The sequence below is a fragment of the Lissotriton vulgaris genome, chromosome 8, assembly GCF_964263255.1.
Source record: "Lissotriton vulgaris chromosome 8, aLisVul1.2, whole genome shotgun sequence".
Classification (NCBI taxonomy): Eukaryota; Metazoa; Chordata; class Amphibia; order Caudata; family Salamandridae; genus Lissotriton; species Lissotriton vulgaris.
The window spans coordinates 1,134,289,689-1,134,311,639 of NC_141696.1; positions in this window are offsets into that span (position 1 = coordinate 1,134,289,689).

A 21,951-nucleotide genomic window follows, 5' to 3' on the forward strand; every position below is an offset into this window, starting at 1 on the left:
CAGGATGGCACCACCACAGGGAAGGTCTGACTAGTCTTTGGAGCCCGGACTCATTCTCCCACTGTGTCTCCAGGTCATCAAGTCTCCAATGCTGCCCCCACAAGCTGCACTGTCGTCCTCGAAATTTTGTTTGAGGATTGGCCCGCTCACCGACAAAGCTGTCACAGTTACTAATCGCTGGGGCTCCAATCGCATCCCATCTGCCTGCCTCCGCCACAGCAATTTGCAGCAACCACCCTCTCAAGCACCACCCAGTCTCTGTACCACCCTTGGGCCGCTGCTGTTTGTCCTCATCATCAGCAACAGCCCAGCACGAAGCTACCTTCTCAAGAGCGGTGCAGGTCCAACGCCATACCCAGGTAGCAGACGGTCCATGGCGCCGCTCCATCAATCTGTACTGGTTGCCCACGGAGTGCTTTGGGCTATTATGTGGTTCCCATGGGGTAAAGGGAGGAGAAGGGCTGGTAGTTGAGATGCAGATATCACCTGAAGGTTGTTGCTGTATCAAGATATTGGTGCCTGACGGGAAGAACCTCATGCTAGTACAGCCGTCTTGTAGCCGGGCACTCTAGCACCATCAATCAGGGAATTAATGCTTTGCAATACATCTTGCCTTTTTAAGTGCTGCCTTTTATATACCTAGGCAGGAAGTGACCTCATAAAAAAAGACTATGCCATGAGTTGGAATGCAAAGTTTCAATGACTCCAAATGGAGGGACCACGTTCTTGTATGAAGCACTGTATATGGCCAAATTCCGCCTTAAGCTGTGTGCCATTCCACAAAGAAGGAACTGTGCCATGTCATTTTCTGGAGCCCCACTGCTACCTGCACTCTGAACCATTGGCTACCCAATTTAGACTCATCAAAGGCGCTCCAATGATCAGATTGCTCTTCTCTGAGCATGTTGTGACACGGAGCAACCCACGGAACAGTAGTGCATAGGAGATTTCTTCCCCTTCCAAGACTGTATGAACTTTGATATGCTCAGATGTTTTGCCTATTTTTGGAAATGAAAGTGACAAAGCCCATGGACATCATTTAGAGGTCACCAGGGGTCGCAACTGCGACCTCTGACACTCTCCTTGTGACCCGTGGCCTCTGAGGAAGTAGAGGCCTGTACTGGCCCGTGGTGCTGGGAATAGCATAAATAAGACACCCTCCTCCTCTGCTACAAATGAACATTGCAATTTGCAGATTGTTTCCTGCTGGAAAGGGTGTGGAAATCTATGGAGAAAAGGGTGGTGGGGGGTCTAAGACCTAGTCTCATGCTTTTTAAAGGATTTCTCTAGGAAATGCTCTTCATTCTGTTGCAGGGAAAACAGCAACAGAAGCACTTTATTATGCTAAATTTACTCCTTGCCTTACCCACTGAATACAATACGGATGGTCTTTTATTTGCCTGCTAAAAGTGGTAGAGGGGAGCAAAACAATTCAAGCTTATACTTACAAATTAGTCATGGGTTAAAGGGCCACAGTCTCTGGACTTCATTTGATGGGTTTATTATAAGGCCACAAATAATTGAATATAAACACACCTTAATACCACAGTATATAGGTACATAAAAATCAATACAGAGCTGAGTCTACGAATATAATTCATTCGGCATAAAAGCATAATGTGATGAACTCCAAAATCAAGATGCAACATAGAATAGAAGCTGAGTCCAACTCTCTATTCATTAAGAAGAAAACCAAAAAGTATCTTTCCCTACTCTGCTCTCAATGAGAATTCTGCCTATCTCCCATGTATCATACCCCAAAGGTGTGAGCACATGTTGACTTCCAGCGAAATACTCACGTCAAATAGGTCTGATAGCTTAAGGCTATGGAGCTCGCTCTAAGATGCTCCCTCTCCTCCAAAAATGCAGAAGTCTCTCAAAACTGTCCCTGCGCATCATACAAAAAGACAATATTTAGCCCCCCAATGCGTCACAGAATAAACTTTTCAATTGCAACATTTCTGTACTTTTCCCCAGGAGCCATGTTGTTCAGCTTCTTTCCAGTGGCCTTGGTTTAAAGATCAGCCAGACACGAAAAGCTTCCCCCCTTTTCTCCTTCTAGTCTTCTGCAAAGACATTCCGGGTATCTCCTTAAATCTAAGAATAACAAGGTTGAATTCCTGCACCTGCAGTAGGATGACAACATGCTATCTTCCAATACAAAAAGGATTCATGTAATTATTTCTTGAGCAATCAAGGAGAATAGAAATTATAAACAGCCTGCAGTTTAGGCCTACAATGCAGGCAACTTGAACTACACACAGTTACATTATAGGAATATAATGTCATCCTGCACATTATACATACAGGAATACTAAACTTTTCTAAAACATAGAAAATGCTGCTTGAATGTGCATACTACATTACAACTGTTTATGTGCCTTGAATAAATGCAAACGACAAAATATGTGTACAAACTATGAGTAAGTATAAAGCACCCAAAAGCAAAGTAATGAAAGACAGTATATAAGATTTAATTTGTTTTTAGCCTTATTAACCTATAGGTTCGCTGCTGAAATAAAACTAGTAAAGCAACAGTTCTGGCGGCATTATTTCATCTGCAAGGCCTTGCACACAGAAACAGTCCCAGTTCCCGCTCCAGTTCGGCCGCACCAGTTCATCGGGTGGGCAGGTGCATTTTTTACAAAACTGTAACAACTAGGAAGGCTCTCATTGAGCATGTGAGGGCTCATATAACCCAGCCTAATGAGTGACGATCTACCAAGATTAAAGACTCCAGAGTGTCTCTGTACAGCCCAGTCAGAGACTGATGCACAAATGAATCACTGACAAAAAGAAAGCAATCATACTCCACCAATACCTGCAGCTGCTGTTCAGACAAAGAGATCACCATTTTGGACTAGGACTGAGAGGTAAATAAAGGGAGATATCAGAAGGGGACAGTCTCAGACCTAGCACCATTGTGTGGCTTGGAAGCATTGTGATTCAAAGTGCATGCCCTGAATATGGCTACATACCTGATGCAAGACTGAGAGAGTGGCTGCACTAGTATCTTTCTTTAGCTTTTAAAGCTCTACAACTAATTTTACCCACATCTAAACTCTAGAATTGGTGTTTTTATGATTATTGTATTTAGTTGAATTCCATCCTACTAAACCAGTTGGAAACACAGGTGTGAGACAAACTTTGGAGTAGCGAGGGAGGTGCGGGGGGCGGTCCGCTCTGGGCGGCACAAGTTTTGGGGACTGCAGCGGCACCCCCCCTCTTAACTGTGGCCACCGCTGGGCAGCAAATGCAGAAATCACTAGCACCCCACCCCACTCCTACATTTGGTGGATGAGGCCTCTGTTCTCTACCCTGCCGCACGCTATACTCAAGGGTTCCACCACATCATGTGTAAGGGGACTGTAGATGCCTGTCTACTACTATCGGAATTTCTGGTGGTTGTGGAGATGCTGGCTTAGGAGTTGTTCGTTGGTGGAATATTTAGCTGCCTGGATGTGACTGGTGGGGGGGTGCCTAGTTTGACTTTACAGTGGGAACCACAAGCACTGTTAATTGAGAGTCTGCTGCAGAAGACAGGGACGAGACAGTGCCTTTGGATTGTATGATTACTATTATTTTTTATTTTTGTGATCATTTTTTCTTGTTTTCATCTGCTGTGAGTATTTACTGTATGGTTATCCTCTAGGGTATCTTATGTGTGCTTGATAAAAACCAATAAAGAATGTTTACAGAAGAAGGGTTCCATGTTGTACATGTTTTATGAGAGAGAGGCAGGCACAGATGCTTCCTATGCTATTCCAGTTTAATGTAAAAACATTTTTCACAAATTCTACCCCCGCTGTGTCTTTCCGCACACAGAAAGCTGTCACTTGTGTATCTTGAGTTGTGCAGTTCTTTTTTGTGAAGAACACATGCTGCTTGTACAACACCTTCTTGAGTCTAGAAATATTGCAGTGCTGGTTTGTATTTGGTGTGATGGATACCCGCAATGCTGCTCTTGACTCTGACCTGTCTGTTTAACTTTTGCACTTGCACAGCCAGCACTGTACATGCACTATGTCAAGAGGCAAACTTACATTACTGATGCACCTGGTTGATCTGCATTTTGTCTGGGGCAATCTTGCACACCTGCCTTTTGAGAATATGAAACTTGGATCACTAATAATACAGTACCTGTTGTGAAGGTTGGACTGCTGTCATACTTATTTCCGAAGAGGGAAACCTCCTGTGTTGTTGCCTTCACCTTTTCATTATGTTGCAGGTGATTCATTGTTATATCTGCTCTTGGGTTTAGGATCATAGATAATTTGGGAGCGGGACTGAACATTCAGGGCTAAGGTTCCAGAAACTGAATGTCAGCAAAGGGCTCAACAAGTTGGCAGTGAAAAACATGATGAAAATGGAAGAAATGAGGAATGATGAGGCAAAGGAAGAAAAAGGAGTATAGAACAAGTGACAATAGAAAATATGTAATTTATGAAGGGGGAAATGTGAGTAAAAAGAAAACATCAGAGAAAGAGGAAGAACAAGAATAGTAGAGTGAGAAAAACAAAGGCAAGGGAAGAACTAGGAGGAAGGCATAGAAGCAGGGAAGCCGTGAGATGAAACAAAAAGGTGGCGTACATTCAAGTTCTAAAGTTGGTGAGGGCACGAATCTAATAGGAGATCTTTTTGTACTGATAAATTAGTGTATAAAGCAAATCAATATTGAGCTGCTCTGTGTGTTTTGGTACTGTAATTGCAGGGTTCCCTGCTACTCAAATTGTAAGGTGCACTCTGAAAACTATAATTAAATCTAATTACTTTTCTCCATGTGTATACTGTGGCCGCGGCAGAGGTGTGAGAAATCATTAGGTCTCAGTATTGGGAGACCATGGCAAAATGCTAACCTGGAAATTGTAATTGTTTTGTAGATGTATTCGCAACGGTGAATTAATGCATTATGTATGTCAGGATTGAGGTGCCTTGTGAGAAATCTCAATGGTTGTGTAGAATAAAATAGCTGTGCATTATAACAGCTCTCCAAATGTCTCAATAATGTGAATGTAATTAATAATGTAAGCCCAAATGAGATGAGTGGGCCCGATTCACAGAATGGACGTACTACTTTTGGCATTCACAGAATGCACTTACTACTTTTGGTATTCACAGAATGAACTTACTCATTTCGGTATTCACAGAAGTTAGGACTACTAACTTTAGGACTCCTAAATGCCTTCTGTGAATACCGAAAGTCCTAAAATTACAATTTTTCTAAATTTAGTAGTAGTAAAGTTAGGACTACTAACTTTAGGACTCCTAAATGCTTTCTGTGAATACCGAAAGTCCTAAAATTACGATTTTTCTCAATTTAGTAGTAGTAAAGTTAGGACTACTAACTTTAGGACTCCTAAATGCCTTCTGTGAATACCGAAAGTCTTAAAATTAGGATTTTTCTCAATTTAGTAGTAGTAAAGTTAGGACTCCTAACTTTAGGACTCCCAAATGCCTTCTGTGAATACCGAAAGTCTTAAAATTAGGATTTTTCTCAATTTAGTAGTAGTAAAGTTAGGACTCCTAACTTTACTACTACTAAATTGAGAAAAATCGTAATTTTAGGACTTTCGGTATTCACAGAAGGCATTTAGGAGTCCTAAAGTTAGGAGTCCTGACTTTACTACTACTAAATTGAGTAAAATCCTAATTTTAAGACTTTCGGTATTCACAGAAGGCATTTAGGAGTCCTAAAGTTAGTAGTCCTAACTTCTGTGAATACCGAAATGAGTAAGTGCATTCTGTGAATGCCAAAAGTAGTAAGTTCATTCTGTGAATGCCAAAAGTAGTAAGTTCATTCTGTGAATCGGGCCCATTGTGTCTCGGCACACAATAGCTAGGCCAGTCAATTTGATGCATTTCTTGATATTTTAATTTTCGTGATTGTCTGGCATTTGGAGGTATTAATTGAGCATGCTTGCAGGTATAAGGCTGTAGTTGGGCATATGATGGTTAATCCCAGACATATGAGATGTCACTTGGACATGCCAGGTTCTAATCAGGCACTTTTGTTTCTATTTGGACCTATGATCATTTTCTAGAATTTTACATCTGGGCCTGGCGAGGTTATTAATGTACTCCTAGTAAATCCACGAAGCTCTGTTTGTAATGTTTGAGAGGTAAATTAATCAACTCTATTGTATGATTTAGTTACTTTTTTGTTATTTAATCTTTAAATGATATTGCATTATTGTAGGTTTTCGTCAAGGATGTCATTTTAATGATGCCATCAGAGAGAAAGGTCATGCAATGTCATCACCTGGAACATTGTGTGATGTCACATCCTGTGATGTTATCGGGTCAAATGTGATGCCACTTCCACTACGCCTGACATTTTCCTGAATTGACATCTGTGACAAGGTCATTCGCACTCCTGGCAGACCGGCAGCTGTTGACACTTAATCCCCTTTGTGTCTGAAAGAGCAAGCTTTTTTTTGTTCAAAGGGAGTCCTCCCAATCGAGTCAGGAAAGGATAGAAAATTAGCCTAGGGCATACAGATCACATCTGTTTGTAAACAGTTCTTGTAGCTAACTTCTCTTGAGCTAGTGGACCATCCACAGACCCTGTGAGCCAAAAACCACACAGGGATAGTGTAAATGGAGTATTGGACATTTTCTTTGACTCTTAGGGTCTGATTATGAGTTTCAGTGGTGCAGGAGTCGGTGGTACGTTACCGCCGTGCCCCCGTACCACCGAGACTCGCCATTGCCCATCTGCACCGCAATAGAACTGCCCTACAAGGTTCCTGCACGGCATGGACTCGAAAGTCCATGTTGTGCATAAACTGGTATGCATGCACATAGGGGAGCACATGTTATGCGCATCTGTGTGCATCCACATGCGGGGGAGGCATAGTTTGTTTCCTCTCCGCCGCGTTGTACATGGAGGAGAAACCTCCATGACGCCACTGGCGGAGAGGAAACTCGTAATATGCTTGGCGGGACCATGCAAATTAGGCCTGTTTCTAAATATCCTCTCCTGTCTCCTCCTCCTTCTCTGCTGAGCAGCCAGTAGTTGTAGCTTCCTTGCAATCACAAAGAGAGCATTCATTGTGGAAACCCCTGGTGCCTTCTGGGCCAACTTTTATAGTTTGTGCATAGTTACCACCTAAAACGAATTTGTGCTAAATTGCATTTCTATTTCTATTTAAAACATTTATAGAGCGCGACAGCTGCCCCAGCCAAGAAGAAGCAAAACAGCAGCAAAGATACGGACGACGGTCTACACAGTAGGAAAAAGAAAAGCTTTCCTAAAATCAGGGAGATTATCAAGGCCACGAATATGGGGGGGCAGAAAATTCCAGAGAATCGCCGCTCTTTAACAGCTCGAATTTTCCTGACTCGAGGGACCCGCAGCAAATGTTGGCCCATGGAGCGAAGCTGGCGGGGGGAACATAGAAAGAAAGCAATCTATCAATGAGCTAGGGGAACCCGAGCTTCAGAATTTTAAAAGCTATACAGAGGGCTTTAAACTCAATCCTTTGAGCCACGGGCAGCCAGTGGAGGCGGCGAAGACTGCCAGACACTGAGCAGACTCTACCCAAGCCCAAAAGAGCTCTCACTGAATTCTGAACTCTCTGTAAACTTAGTACTTCTGCCTTGTTTAGCCCTAAATACAGAGAGTTCACATAGTCAAGCCTAGAGATAATTAGTGCTTGAATAATGAGCTTTCTGGTCGGTGCATCAAAGAAGCCTAGGATAGGTCTCAGCCCACAAAGGAAACCGAAACAGGTACCTGCTACCTTCTTTGTTTGTGTCTGGAGACTTAGCGAAGAGTCCATCCAGACCCCCAAGTTCTTTACCACCTTTTTAGGAGGGGGAGGGGAACCTAGATTCCTGGGCCACCACTACTCATTCCATAACCCATGGTCCCTTCCACCAGCAACACCTCCGACTTACTAGCGTTCAACTGGAGGCAATTGGCTGTCATCCAGCCGGCAACTGCCTTGGAACTTAGCGGCGTTGTCCCTGGAATTAATGGAAAGTGCCACCACCAGCGTGTCGTCGGACCACCGTCAGCCCTCTGCTCTTGGCAAAAACAGCCAAAGGTTGTACGTACAGGTTAAAGAGCAGAGGACTCAGAGATGTGCCCTGTGGTACTCCGTGCTTGATGGGAAAGGTTGATGAAAAAAAAGGGGGAGCAGTCACCTGGTAAGACATGTCTGAAAGAAATGACGCTAGCCACTTCAAAGCAAGGCCACAGATGCCTGCCTCTTTCAGCCGACGCAGCAAGATGGCATGGGACACCGTATCAAACGCGGCACTAAAGTCCAGTAGGAACAGTGCCAACATCTGTCCTGCGTCCAGTGCTGCCCAGAGATGTTCCTGTACCGTCAAAAGTGCTGATTCTGTACCATGGCCAGCACAAAACCCATTTTGCGAGGGGTATATTATTGCTGGTCAGGTGGTCCGAAAGAATGGAATTAATATATGCTTCCACAATTATTGCAGTCCAGGGGAGCAGTGAGATTGGCCTGAAATTCTCAGCTTTTTTGGCATCCAGGGAAGGTTGTTTGAGCAATGGCAGTACTCTGGCCTGTTTTCATGCTGTAGGAACAATCGCTAGACTGAGTGATTTGTTAATCACTTGGCCAAGAAAGGGAGAGATAGTAGGTAAAATTCTCCTAAACTGGTCAGGTTTCAAAGGATCGGCCGATGAACCTGATTTGAATTTTGCACAGAGGGCAAGTAACCAGTCCTGCTCAATCTGTGGAAAAACCTCTAAGGTGTTCAACGTCCCATTACTAAGTATTTCAGGGCAGTCCAGAACAGTCATGGGGAAGCCTTTGTAGATGTCTTCTATCCTTTGAAAAAAGAATAAGGCAAGTTCCTCACATTGCTGACTCGAGGAAATTAATGGGCCAGCCGTCTCCTTCTGATTTTTTAAGTCTGGCACAATAGAGAAGATACTCTTCGCGGGATTAGGACTATTCCTGATTTTTAAAGCATAAAAGGCTGCACGTTCAGTATGAATTGCCTTGTGGTAGGTCCTTACTGCATCCAGATAGTGCGCTTTAAATAGACGGTCAAAGTCCTTTCTCCAGGATCTTTCACATTTTTTACAGATTTTTTGCGGCAAAGCTAGCTTTCCAATGTACCACGGATTAGACTTGGACATACGATTAGGGGACCACTTAGCTGAAATCAGCTTATCTAGTGGCTGACTAATCCAGTCAGAAAAGGCTAAATACGCTTTGTCAGGATCTGTCGACAGCTCTGGGGTGGAGCTCGAAAGTAGGGTTTCAAATTGATCCCAATTAAGCTTATGCCAAGGGTGTTTTAAGGAATAGGAGTTCTCTAATTTACGTTTAGGAGCTATGCCCTGAATGCAAAAGGGACCAAAAAATGGTCCGACCAGGTCATGGGTACCGGCGATTGCGTAATCAGGGAAGGAATGTTGGTAAAAACCGGATCCAGCAGGTGACCGGCTGAATGAGTGGGACCTGGAACCCGCTGGTCTAACTGGCAGGCCGCTAAGTCCACCATTAGGTTCACCGCATCCACATCAGTGTGGTTATCAAAATGAAAATTCAAATCTCCCAAGATCGTAAAATTGGGAGAGTTGACCGCCAAGGTGCAGACAGTGTCGATGAACCCTTCCCTAAAGGCTTTGGATGGACCCGGTGGGCAATATATTAGTAATCCAGTCATGGTGTAATTGGGATTAAAGGTGATTTTGAAACAGGCAGATTTGTAGCCTACAATGGGCCGTTTCGTAAAGGAACAGGCATAGCCGGTTTTCACAATGGCTGCTATGCCACCACCTCTAGTGTCTCTATTAAGAGTGTGCATGACATAGCCCTCCGGAAGTGCCAGCCCTGGGATCGCCACTGAGTCTTCCGAGAGCCAAGTCTCTGTTAAAAACAGGGTATCCGGCATTTCCGTTTCCAGAAGGTCATAAACATCCGCCCAGTGTTTGACCAAGGAGCGGCAGTTAAGATGACACATTTTCAAACTCTTGCCTGAGGGAGAAGGACTATCCTGCACACCTTCTGAGACCATAGATGTGAACCCACACTGTTTACAGCTAAAGGGACCCTCTAAATCCTGTAGCCCATGAACTAAACTGCTACTGGCCATTGCTCTATCTGCTAGAAGTTCCTTCTGGGACTAGGTACGGTGAGAATTCCCAAAATTGGCAGCATGTCTGGCGTCTGGCGCTGGCCTGGGGCGGACGGGCGCAGACAGGCTTGCCTTTGGCGTGCCCGCTGCGCGCGGCCGGACAAGAATGCTGATTAAATATCCTCCTAGTAGCGGAAATGACTGAAGGAGGGCGGAGCCACGTCCCTCCACACAAACAGCACACGCTGTGGTGAACCGGGGACTGGCTAAATAGGAGCGGGGAGCAGCGGACCAAAATGCAAGGTAAGTAAGTTTGAAATAAGAAATGCCCCAAAAATAAACACAACGTTTAAATACATCACACGCTGTCAAATCGCGCCGGCTAGAAATGCGTTGCTACCAGTTGCAGCGTGGCCGCGAAAACACCCTGATTAATTATCCCTCCAGTAGCGGAAATGACTGAAGGAGGCCGGAGCCACGTCCCTCCACACAAACAGCACACGCTGTGGTGGACCGGGGACTGGCTGAATAGGAGCGGGGAGCAGCAGACCAAAATGCAAGGTAAGTAAGTTTGAAATAAGAAATGCCCCAAAAATAAACACAAAGTTGAAAAACATCACACACTGTCAAATTGCGCCGGCTAGAAATGCGTTGCTACCTGTTGCCTGTGAAAACAGGCGTTTTTGTGACTAGTAGCTAATTGAGACAGACTTGAACATAAGGTTTGTGAGTTGCAAAATACTGATTCTGTATTTGCGACTCACAAACATCAGTCGCAAAAAATATCAATTTGCAAATCAGTTGCATCGCTGACTTTGGTTAGCAAATGTCACCTATTTACAGCTGTTTTTCAAGTCGCAAAACGTTCATACATCTAGCCTATAGTTCTTTAAGTCCTAGCTTTTCATGGCTTCTGAAGCAGCTCCTCTGGGTTACTATTAATGATCCCAAGACCTCATGGGCCAGTTCTCACTCTAGCAGAATTGACAAGCAAGGTCCAGTCTAAGTCAGTTGCTACTGATCAGCTGAGCACTTCAGAGAAAGGGCTTCTTGCAGATCACTATGTCCATGCAGCCAGAAGGTCAGTAAACTGACCCTTGGAGTCCCCTTCTTTGTCCTGGATACAAGGGGGAGCAGGTCCAGTCCTTCAGGGCTTCCCTCAAGTCACAAACAAGCAGTCCACTTCTGCTCTTCCATAGGTCCAGAAACTGTTCTGTCCAAGTGCCTTGGGGGTACCACATTTCTGTTTGTCACCATCTATTGGATGGGGTGACTCATGGGCACACCATAAACAATGGGGTGCAAGTTTCCAGGGGCAACCCTACTTATTTTTTCAGTAATCTCTGTTTGCCTAACTGCAAATGGGCCCAAAATGCCATGTGTCATGGCATTTTCAAGTTAGTGAAAGTCTTCAGCCACACTACACTTGGGCTCTGAGAGTTAGGATGTGTAGTGGGAGTGGTAATCACTAGTGTTGTTCCACATATAACACTGAAATATGTTTGAAGCAGGCACTGTACCCACAACAAACCCAGAGACAGAAGTCTGGTAGTACAAAAGCAGGACCCTTCAGAAGTCAGACAGATAATGCACAAGATTATTCCTGTCATTCTGCACTCTCTATTTCAAGTTTGCTAATATGTTAGATGTGACTCAACAGAACTGACAGCAGTATCTGACACTGCTAACAGCCCCCACCCTGCATATTCTTTTGAGCTCTGAGGAGTCATCTCTACCCATTCAGGTCAGCCTATTGTGTTCTTTTGGCAGAAATTTCAGAAATACTTTACACGTCTTCCCAGGCTGAGCACAGACTGGGAGTTACTGGGGGGTAATGCAAATTAGCCTTAAAGATCTTCAGGCAGGAAAAAGGTAACTTTTTAAAAGTTACCTTTCCTTAATGTTAATTAAAACTCTGACTGTTCCATTGAATTGGATTTTTAGTAAATACATTAAATAGTTGTTAAATTATTTTTCTACACATAGAACAAGTTTCCCCATGGAATCATTCAACATTAAATTGTCACAAGGCAAAAAAATAGATATATCTCACAAAAATCAACACACAAGATGATTAATGCTCTGTATTCAGGTATACAATTAGGGTGAATAGGTAATCAATGTAGTCAAAAACAAATGCAGGTGCTCTAAGTGATGCCCCAATGAAAGTGCAATCTAGTGTGCAATACAGTACCAAACATATATTTACACTGACAATATATTTGACAAACAATTTTAATGATTTTTACACAGACAAAGACCAGTAAATCAGTACAGGACAGTAGAAATGACTATCAGTTGGATGATGAACTTGCACAACAAGACCCCATGAAATTAAATTTGACACAAACATTTAGCAGGTGACCTGGAGTTAAGCCATAATACCCAGCCAATTGCCCCATACCCTGTGGTATTTCTTCGGACAGCCGCGTGCCTTATACATAGGGTTTTCTTGTGCGGCACACCAATCCACCCCCTCCCGTCATTTCTTGAGGCTAGGTGGAGTTGGACGCTTCCATCTGACGGCTATGTCTCGCTTAGCTACGAACATAGCTGTGTTAAAAAACAGATTCTTGTTCCTGAACCCATCCAGCCCATCTGTGATCCCTAGGAGCGTGTGGGGACCTTCCCACCCCAGGACCTCCGTGAGTTCCTCCTCAATGCCCCCCCAGAATCGTGTCAGTTGAGGACACACCCAGACCATTTGGAAGAAATCCACCTGGTCTTGGTTGCAGTGGGTACAGGCGGCAGTGGGGCAGAGACCTGCTCTATGAAGGCGTGTGGGGGTTAAATAGGTGGAGTGCAGGTCGTACAGTTGAATCAGGTGGAGTCTAGCCAATGCAGTGATCATTTTAGGTGCCATGAGTGCATCCCTCCAGTCCGCCCCCTCCAGGGGGCCCACCCACTCCTCCCACTGGTTTCTGAGCTGGTCTAGTGTGGTGGGGCTGTTATTGATTGCCGTACGGTAAATGCGGGAGATGCCCCCCTTCCCCAAGTTGCCCAGAATAATATGTGCTTTGGGAGCGTTGAATTCTGGGACCATTGTGTTGTCTGATATGTGTGAATGGAGGGCATGACACATCTGCAAGTACTTGTAGAATTGTTATGGGTGTAAGGAGTGCCTGGACTGGAGCTCCTAGAAGGAGCGCATGTGGCCACTGGCCCAAACATCTCCAAGTTGGGAGATCCCTATAAGATCCCAGGAGCCAAATCCCTTCAACCCACTAACCTCCCGGAGCCAAGTACCGTGCCAGGGAGGTGTGTATTGAGTTAGTTTATGTGTCCATTGCGTGTGACACAGTGCTGACCGCCAGCCCAGAAGTATAGTACGTGTCACGTTTAGTAACGTGGAGGTTATGGGCCCTCCATACATCATAGATTGGATTTTAGGCAGGCCCAGCTCGCCCAGTTCGAGTCGGTAGGCTGGATCGGACCATCCCCCGTTGAACCAGTCGTGGATTGTGAGGAGGCAGGTAGCCAAGTAGTATAAGTGTAAGTCAGTCATCCCCATGCCCCTGCCAAATGGTGGGATCCGGCAGCGGGCTAGAGCTATACGGGACCTCCCCCCCTCCAAAGAAATTTGGTTGCTGTACTGTCCAGTTCCCGAAACCAAGCCTGCGGGAAGCTGAAGGGGATATTCTGGAGGACGTAAAGGAATCTAGGGAGAATCATAATTTTAAACAGGGCGACCCTCCCCAGGGGGCTTAGGGGGAGCGTCTGGCCACCAGTGGAGGTCTTCCTTCACCTTTTTCACCAGCGGGGTGATGTTAAGGGTCCAGGCGAGGTCAGGGAGCAGGGCAACCTAGATCCCTAGGTACTTGAACGATTGCCGCCTGAGGGGTATTGTGGACTGCCAATCAGAGCAGTCCCTGGCCAAGTGCAGGGAGAACAGGACTGACTTGCTGGGGTTAAGCTGGAGGCCTGCCCAAAGGAGTGTATGACCCGGAGACAGTAGGGGCCGGACTGAGCCGGTTCCGCAAGGAAAATTAAAACGTCATCTGCATAAAGGGCAATCTTATCCACCTCCTTGCAGGGCCATTCCCATCCCCGAATCAGATGTGCTAGAAGCTCCATCGGTAAGGCGTAAAGGAGAGGAGATAGAGGGCACCTCTGCCTTGTCCCTCTACAAATGGGGAAGGCCACTGACAGCACCCTGTTGACTAGCACCCGTGCTTGGGGCTGAGGGTAAAGAACCTTTACCAGGTTGCAAAAGTGAGGGCCGAGACCCATCACTTTCAGCACATCACCCAGGTACTCCCAGTCCACCAAATCAAATGCCTCCTCGAAGTCGATGAGTAGAAGGGCCAAGTAGGGGGTGAGCAAGTGGCCTTGCGCCAAAGCCTGATGGAGACGAGGGAGGCAATGTTTGGTCCCTTGCATGGGCATAAACCCACACTGATCCAGGTGAATCAGCTTGGCGAGATAGGACCTCAGCTGCTGGGCAAGAATTGTAGCGAATATTTTAACCTCCGTATTTATAAGAGAAATCGGGTGGTAGTCCACGCAGCGAGGGGACGGAGGTTGTGTTTTGGGGAGAACAACTATGGTTGCCATTTCTGTCTTGGGCGGGAAGGAGCCTTTCTCTAGGGTCTCGTCAAAGAGGTCTTTGAGGTGTGGGACCAGAGTCTCTTGATACTTGGCGTAGCATTCCTGCGGAAGCCTGTCCGGGCCTGGGGTTTTGCCCAACAAGGTATGTGCTATCACCTCGCTATTTCTAGATGGGTGATGGGAAGGTCCAAGCCAGCTGGCTCGGCAGGGCCTAGGTGAGGGAGGCGGGTGGAACCAGTGTCCAGCAGATCAGAGAGAGACAGTAGTAGGAGGCAAAAAGGCGCAGGCCATTGCTAGGGGGGATTGGTGTGTTAGCCCATCGGGGTTGACAATTTCGGGGATAATGTGGTAGGCCGTCAGATATGTGGCCAACCTGTGGAGGATTTTCCCATTCTTGTTGCTCCATCCTTACACCTAAGCTATGGATACTCTCCAGAGGAACTTAGCGGCATCCAGGGAGAGTTGCTTGATTTCGGCCTGAAGGCTTGCGAGTTGTCTCTCTCTGGTATTGTCGTGTTCATCAGGAGGGTATTGCTCAAGGAGCAATGCTTGCGCCTTTCACAGGGTGATCTGGTGCACCTGGGCTTGTTACTATCGTTTGAGTTGACCCTTGGCGAAGCCTCGGAAGGTGGCTTTGCCTGCTTCCCACAGGGTACCGGGGGAGGGAACGGATCCAATGTTGGAAAGGAAGTACTGTTGGAGTTCCTTCCCCACCACCTTTCTGAACTCTTTCTATTGAAGAAACCAGGCGTTCATCCACCAGGTTGGGTGCATCGAGGGGGGAGCGGTCTGAGGCCGAGAAGCAGTGGTGAATGGTCAGAAATACCTCTAGGAAGTATGCAGATGTCTTGGATCATCTGGCAATTAGTGGAGGGGACAAATATATTGTCTATGGTGTGGTGTGCCGCTGATGTGTGAGTAAACTTTCTGGTGTGAGGGTGCCACATTCTCCATGCATCGCACAAGCCTGAGGAGTTGGCCCAGTTTGTTAATTGTCTGGCGTGAGCAATTCTAGTGGTTGATGGCGGCCCTGTAGTGTCGAGGTGTGGGTTAGGCACTACGTTAAATCAACTCCAACTTTTGTGGTTCCCAGGGGCATGGAGGTAAGTAGGTCAGTGGTGTGTTCCAAGGTCGACGTAAGCATCGATGGGGGTGAGTAGATGGACACAAGTTTAAGGAGATTTCAGCCTAAAGTTCCACTGAGAGCCACGTATACTCCCTGGGGGCGTGAGTGGCCAGCGTAAGCACAAAGGGAAGAGTACGCCGCAGAAGGACAGCCACCCCGTGAGTTCCGGGCAAACCCTGAATGCCACACCCTGTCATATCCGTAGCGTGCCAGGAAGGGCAGTGGTTCCCCACCAAGTGAGTCTCCTGGAAGAGGAGTACGTCAGCGCCTAGGCGCTAGGCATAGCGCAAGACAGCCGTTCGCCTGACTCTATCTAGGAGCCCGTTAACGTTCCAGGACAATGTACGGAGGAAAGCTACTGGAGTGGCTGTGTCAGTCATGGTTGATGCTGCTGGGAATGATGGCTCGCCGCACCTTGGATAGTAATGGGTGCGTATGGGGTCTTGCACGGGCGCAGATTGTCAGACATGACTGCGCATGCAAATGGTACATGGGAATGTCGTAATATGCATTAATATGGCTGGTAAAGAAATACATCACCATAATGTTAATAATGGGACAACGGTCCCACCCCATTCCCTACCCCTTTCCCCCACCCTATACTTCAAAAACGGAAGCATCTGTCGTCCCAACTTCAGCAAAGTAAGAACCAAACTAGAATGCTTGGGTTAGGTTTGCGTGTAGGACCCCTCCTTGTAGACGGATGTGTAGTCTTTCGGCAGAAAAAAAAAGCGGAAAGGAGCAAAAGTTCTGCCGTGCCACCTGGCCACTAAGTCAATGAGGACATGTCTCCGGATGGGACTGTAGAAGCCCAAGTTTATCAGGGCGTTGCCAGACAGGTCTGTGGAAGGCCCTGTTACAGTACCATGTGGCTTGAGGAGACGGATCATTACCGGTAGTGGGTGGTGTTCCGGGTATAGAGTTCCAAACACGGACAGGATCAACTCCGCAGTGGCCGCGGGGGATACCCACCAGCACCCTCTTCCCACTGCATGTGGCTCACCGACTGTCCATCTAACTGAGAGGCGGCGCCGACCCCCCAGTCCACGATTACTTCTCTTTAGGTATTTCAGATAGTTGGGCTACGGGACAGGTCAGAATCTACAGCCGCTGCCAAGTCACGGTAGGTCAATGAAAGAGGATTGGGAAGAGCCACTGGTCGTTTGATGTCTGTGGCGGGACAGAGATCCTAGAGGGCTAGGAGAACCTCCGGACCTGCGGGCTGTCAGGCTCAATGATCTAGGTTCCTCTCTGTGAGACTGACGTCTCCTGCAAGATTGTGTGCTCCTCTGGCCCTGCTGCTTGGGGGATCGAGGCTGTGTGGAGTGAGGGCCCGGGCCCTTGGGGGATAGGTTCCGCCGGGACACCAGAGGACGCTCCTCCGTCAACCATGTCCTGGGACGTTTCAAAGAACTGCGTCTTGCCCTGAAATACTACGCAAAGGTGGGCCAGTAATAGGAGTCGGTATTGTAGGCCAAGGGTCCGCAGTTTCTTCTTGACGTCCATGTAGGATCGGCGCTGATCCTGTACCTCCCTGGTGTAATCGGGGAATACCATGACATTGTTATTTTGGAACTTGAGGGGTCCCATGGAGCATGCCTCGTGCAGGATTGCATCCCAATCCTTAAAGTTAAGGATTCGGGCTATGATGGGACGTGGAGGGGCCCCAGGCGGAGGCTTGGGTGCCAGGGACCGATGGGCTCTCTCCACTGTGAACCATGTGAAGAGTGCGTCTTTGGGCCTCCAGGAGGAAAACCAGGATTCAATGAAGTTGGACACCTATTCTTTCTCAGTCCCTTCAGGGAAGCCCATTTGGCGGAGGTTATTGTGGCGTGAGTGGTTTTCAGCGTCCTTTGCATCCCGGTGGAGCTCCTTGGTGTGAGATTTCAGATGGGCCACTTGTTCTTTTAACTGGTGGATGTTGTCTTCCGCTGTGGAAAGTCAAGATTCAGCCTCCATGATGCGGGAAGTGGCGTTACTCAGGTCCTACCGTATGAGGGACATATCCACCCTGACCTCCCCAATCTTTCCTTCCACAGAGGCCTGCGATTTGCTGATCGCTTGTAGGATAGCGGCCAAGTCTTTACCTTGGAGAGGGGGGCCGCCTTCACCTTGCCTTGTGGCTCATGGTCATCAGTGGTAAATTGATCAATTTTTGTTTGGGTGTGGGTGGCCGCGGATTTTGAACTCTGATCTTTCCCCATGACAGGCGGTCGCCGCTGAGAAGTGTGCTATTAGAGGTACAGGGCCCGGGTGGAGGCAGGTGGGGTCTCGGCATGTTCGGGCCAGTTAGTACCCTAAGTGAAGAATCCAAAGTTTTGCCGGGGTCACAGTTCACTCGGCTGGGAGTAGGTGCGGCTTAAGAGTTGTGGTTGGCTGTTCAGGTTTTTGCGGGCACTTCCCAGGGTGAGAGTCAAAGAGCGATGCCTAGGCTGTGCTGGGGCGGGACAAATCCACACCGGAGTGTAGGTCAGGGCCGACGCTACTCCCTCAAGCAAGTCCAGGTGGGCAAAGGGTAGCGGGCCTGGGAGAGGCACCACCAGGACGAGTGGTATGTGCAGCTGGTTCTACCCCATCACATGCAGCTCACATTGCAGAAGGGGGGACACCTCAGCCCCATCCTGGTAATCTTCATTGCTGTCACTGCACACATCAGGTACCACGGGGGCCACCGGAATCGCACTAGGCGGGGTGAGGCACCCCCATTCACGCTGTGGAGCCAGCAGGGTTGTCGGGAAGGGTGAAGTGCTGGGGGTGCCATGTGCACTTTGGCCCTCTGCCGCCCGAAACAGCGGCCGAAGTCACAGCCCCTCGGGTTTGGGTCACATGCTGCCAAGGGGTGGGGCCAGAGCTAGAGCAGGGCTGCGAGATCCAGAACCCAGTTGTTCGCTGGTAATCACAGGGGGTTGACCAGGTTAACCACAAGGTTCCAGGTGTGTGGCGGCCAACTGGGTCCAGCAGGGGTGCTGCAGGAGCAGGAGAGAGGGGGACAGTGGAGGGGCCCTCATCCAGGGCACCACGCTGCTCGGTAAGTGCAGCCGGTTCCACCCCTCCAGAAGGTAGCCCAGGAGTGAGGCTCGGGAGACAGAGGCTGGCGGGGCCCGACAAGTCACCACAGGAGTATAAGAGGGGGAGGGTGGAAGGGGCCCACGCCCAGACACCATGCTGCTCGATAAAGCAGCTGGTTCCACTCCCCCAGCCCGCAACCCACAATGGACGGGGAGCGCAACCCGAGCAGGGCCCCAGCTCCTCCCGCCGCAGCCTCCAGACTCCAGGTGTTTCCTGGAGCCACCGCACCCTCGTGGGCCTGCCTGTACCCGCCTGGTGGATTGAAGTGTAGTAGATCAGCCGTCCCGCGTGGGTCCAGCAAATTGATGAGCTGGTGGCTGGTGATTGCGCAGGTGAACTTACTCTCTCCCCGCCGCCGGGGAGAGATGTCATCAGTGATGTCATTTGAGATGTCATCAGTGATGTCACTGACCATGTCAAGAATGTTGTAATATGTGACATCATCAGCAGTGGATTGCTGGGTGCGCGAAATATAGTTGGTACAACTAACTATATAGGAACAATTTCAAAGGTTTTTTAAATGCTAATTCCTAACTATATAAGGCCTGAAACCTATCGTTTTTTAAGTGAATTTGCAAGGTTTTTAAAATGCTAATTCCTAACTATATAAGGCCTGAAACCTATGGTTTTTTAAGTGAATTTGCAAGGTTTTTAAAAGCTAATTCCTAACTATATTCGGCGTGAAACCTATATTTTTTTTCAATACATTTCAAAGGTTTTGTAAATGCTAATTCTATTAGCGGATAACATTTATATATGTTATTTTCCTTCTGGGACCACCGGGGCAGCCATCTTGTTTCTCAGGAGAAGTGAGGCACAAGAGAGCACAAAACAAGAGTGGAAAACACAAAAAGGGGGCAGCGTTGAGACCCCCTGACCCCCTAGCCCTTCTCAGGGGCTCCCAGAAGGACCACCAAGTGCAAACATTTTTTTTTTTAAATCGCAGGGTACATGCACGGTATGCGTACCGTACGCGTACGGTGTGCGTACCCAGCGATTTAAATTTTTTTTTTCTTTGCCCTTGGGGGTCCTTTTGGGATCCCCTGAGAAGGGCTAGAGGGTTGGGGGGTCTCTACCCTGCCCCCTTTTTGTGTTTTCCACTCTTGTTTTGGGCTCTCTTGTGCCTCAGTTCTCCTGAAAAACAAGATGGTGGCCAACACTTCCTGGTTTGGACAGTTTGGAATGTTGACAGTCGACTGTCAGCCAATCAGAAACGCGTACGGTGAGCACTTATAGATATATAATTTGCTCGAATTCAATTTTCTCAACAACTACTGGAGGGATTTTCACCAAATATAGAAAAGGCACTACTACATACCTGTCCCTAACATTTTGCCAAGTTTGGTGTAATTCCGTTCAACTGTTCGGGCTGTAGCCGTGTCTAAAGGTCCCATAGAAAATGCCATTTGAAAAATTTCAAATTCAATTTTCTCAAGAACTACTGGAGGGATTTTCACCAAACATAGCAAAGGCACATCTGCATACCAGGCCCTGCCATTTTGCCAAGTTTGGTGTAATTCCATTCAGCCGTTCGGGCTGTAGCCGTGTCTAAATGTCCCTATGGAAATTAACATGGGGAAAACACGTTTTGGGACCCCCCTTTTTTCTCGGCCCCTGCTTGACAAATCCCCCCGAAACTTTCAGGGAAGGAGCGGAACAGCGCGAAGCAATTTTAAGGAAAATTACACGCAGATTCCTCAATCGGTGCCAAAGTTATTCCCAATAGAATGTTGGGGATTTCCTATGGTAACTAGGTCCCAACTATATATACCTACTGGCGATATATATATATAGATATATATAATCTCATGTCTACATGGACATGCATTTATAAAATCCTTCAAATTAAAGGGAAATTGTTAATTGATCAATTCTTGTTCCTCTTACATTCAATATACTATGACCTATGATAGCAGGTGCATAACATTTCTTGACTTCACAATTAAGGAAGAGGAAGGTACACTATACACCACGCATGTTTAGGAACCCTACGTTAAGAAATCCTTGCTTATGTACTCCAGTCATCACCTGAGGGGCCTACGAGACAACATTCCCTATAGCCAACTCTTGAGGGGGAACAGAAATTGCACTAGGAAGGAAGATTTCTTCAATGAATCAGTTCTATTGATCAAACGGCCGGCTGAAGGGGTTGCCCTATTAGACTACTTAAGTTAGCAAGTAAAAAATCTTGGTACACACTTAGGGAGCACTTGTTAATACCCAAAGTACACTCCTATACAGAGGATCGCATCATATTTGTCAGTATATTCCGTACAGACAGTTATGCCGTTAGAAACATTGTTCACACACACTGCTCTTTATCTAACACATGGTAATATTGGGTTATCCACAATTAGTATGTTTATTTACTAATAAGTCACTAGTAAAGTTTACTACATGTGCCCAGGGCATGTCAATTAAATGCAACTAGTTGGCCAGCAGCATTGCTTGTGCCACTCACCTAAGTAGGCCGTTAAGCATGTCTCAGGTCTGCTACTGCAGAGCCTGTGTGTGCAGTTTAAACTACCATATTGACCTGCACTCTAACCTACTTGCCTGGCCCAAACCTTCCTTTTTATTACACATAGGTCACTCTAAAGGTAGGCCCTGGATAGCCCATGGCAGGGTGTAGTGTATTTAAAAAGTGGGACATGTACTTTAAGTTTCACATGTCCTGGTAATGAAATACTCTTAAATTAGTGTTTCATGACTGCAAGGCCTGTCTCTCTTATAGGACAACATTGGGGCTAGCTTACTACTTTTATAAGTATAGTTTACAATTGGTAAAATATAGTGAAACTAAATTTAATGTCTCTGGAATCACAATTTTAAAATACATCTTATGGTGATGTGTTTTAAATTGTAGTTCTGAAAATACCACGTTTCTAAAGTTGGCATTTTCTTGCTTAAACCAGTTGGTGTTTTTTGCTTGACTCTGGAATACACAGCTGGGCTGAGTGGCAGCTGGTTTCTTGCATTCTCTCTAAATAGCCACACACAAAGGAAGGGTAGGTGTGACTGCATGTTGATGGGGCTGCCTGAGCAGGAGGGGAGGAAGGAGCTGACACTCTCCACCTGAAAGGACGGTGTCCTGTCCCCACACAGAGGATTGCATACCCTCCTGGAGAGAGCCTGGAGACAGGGCA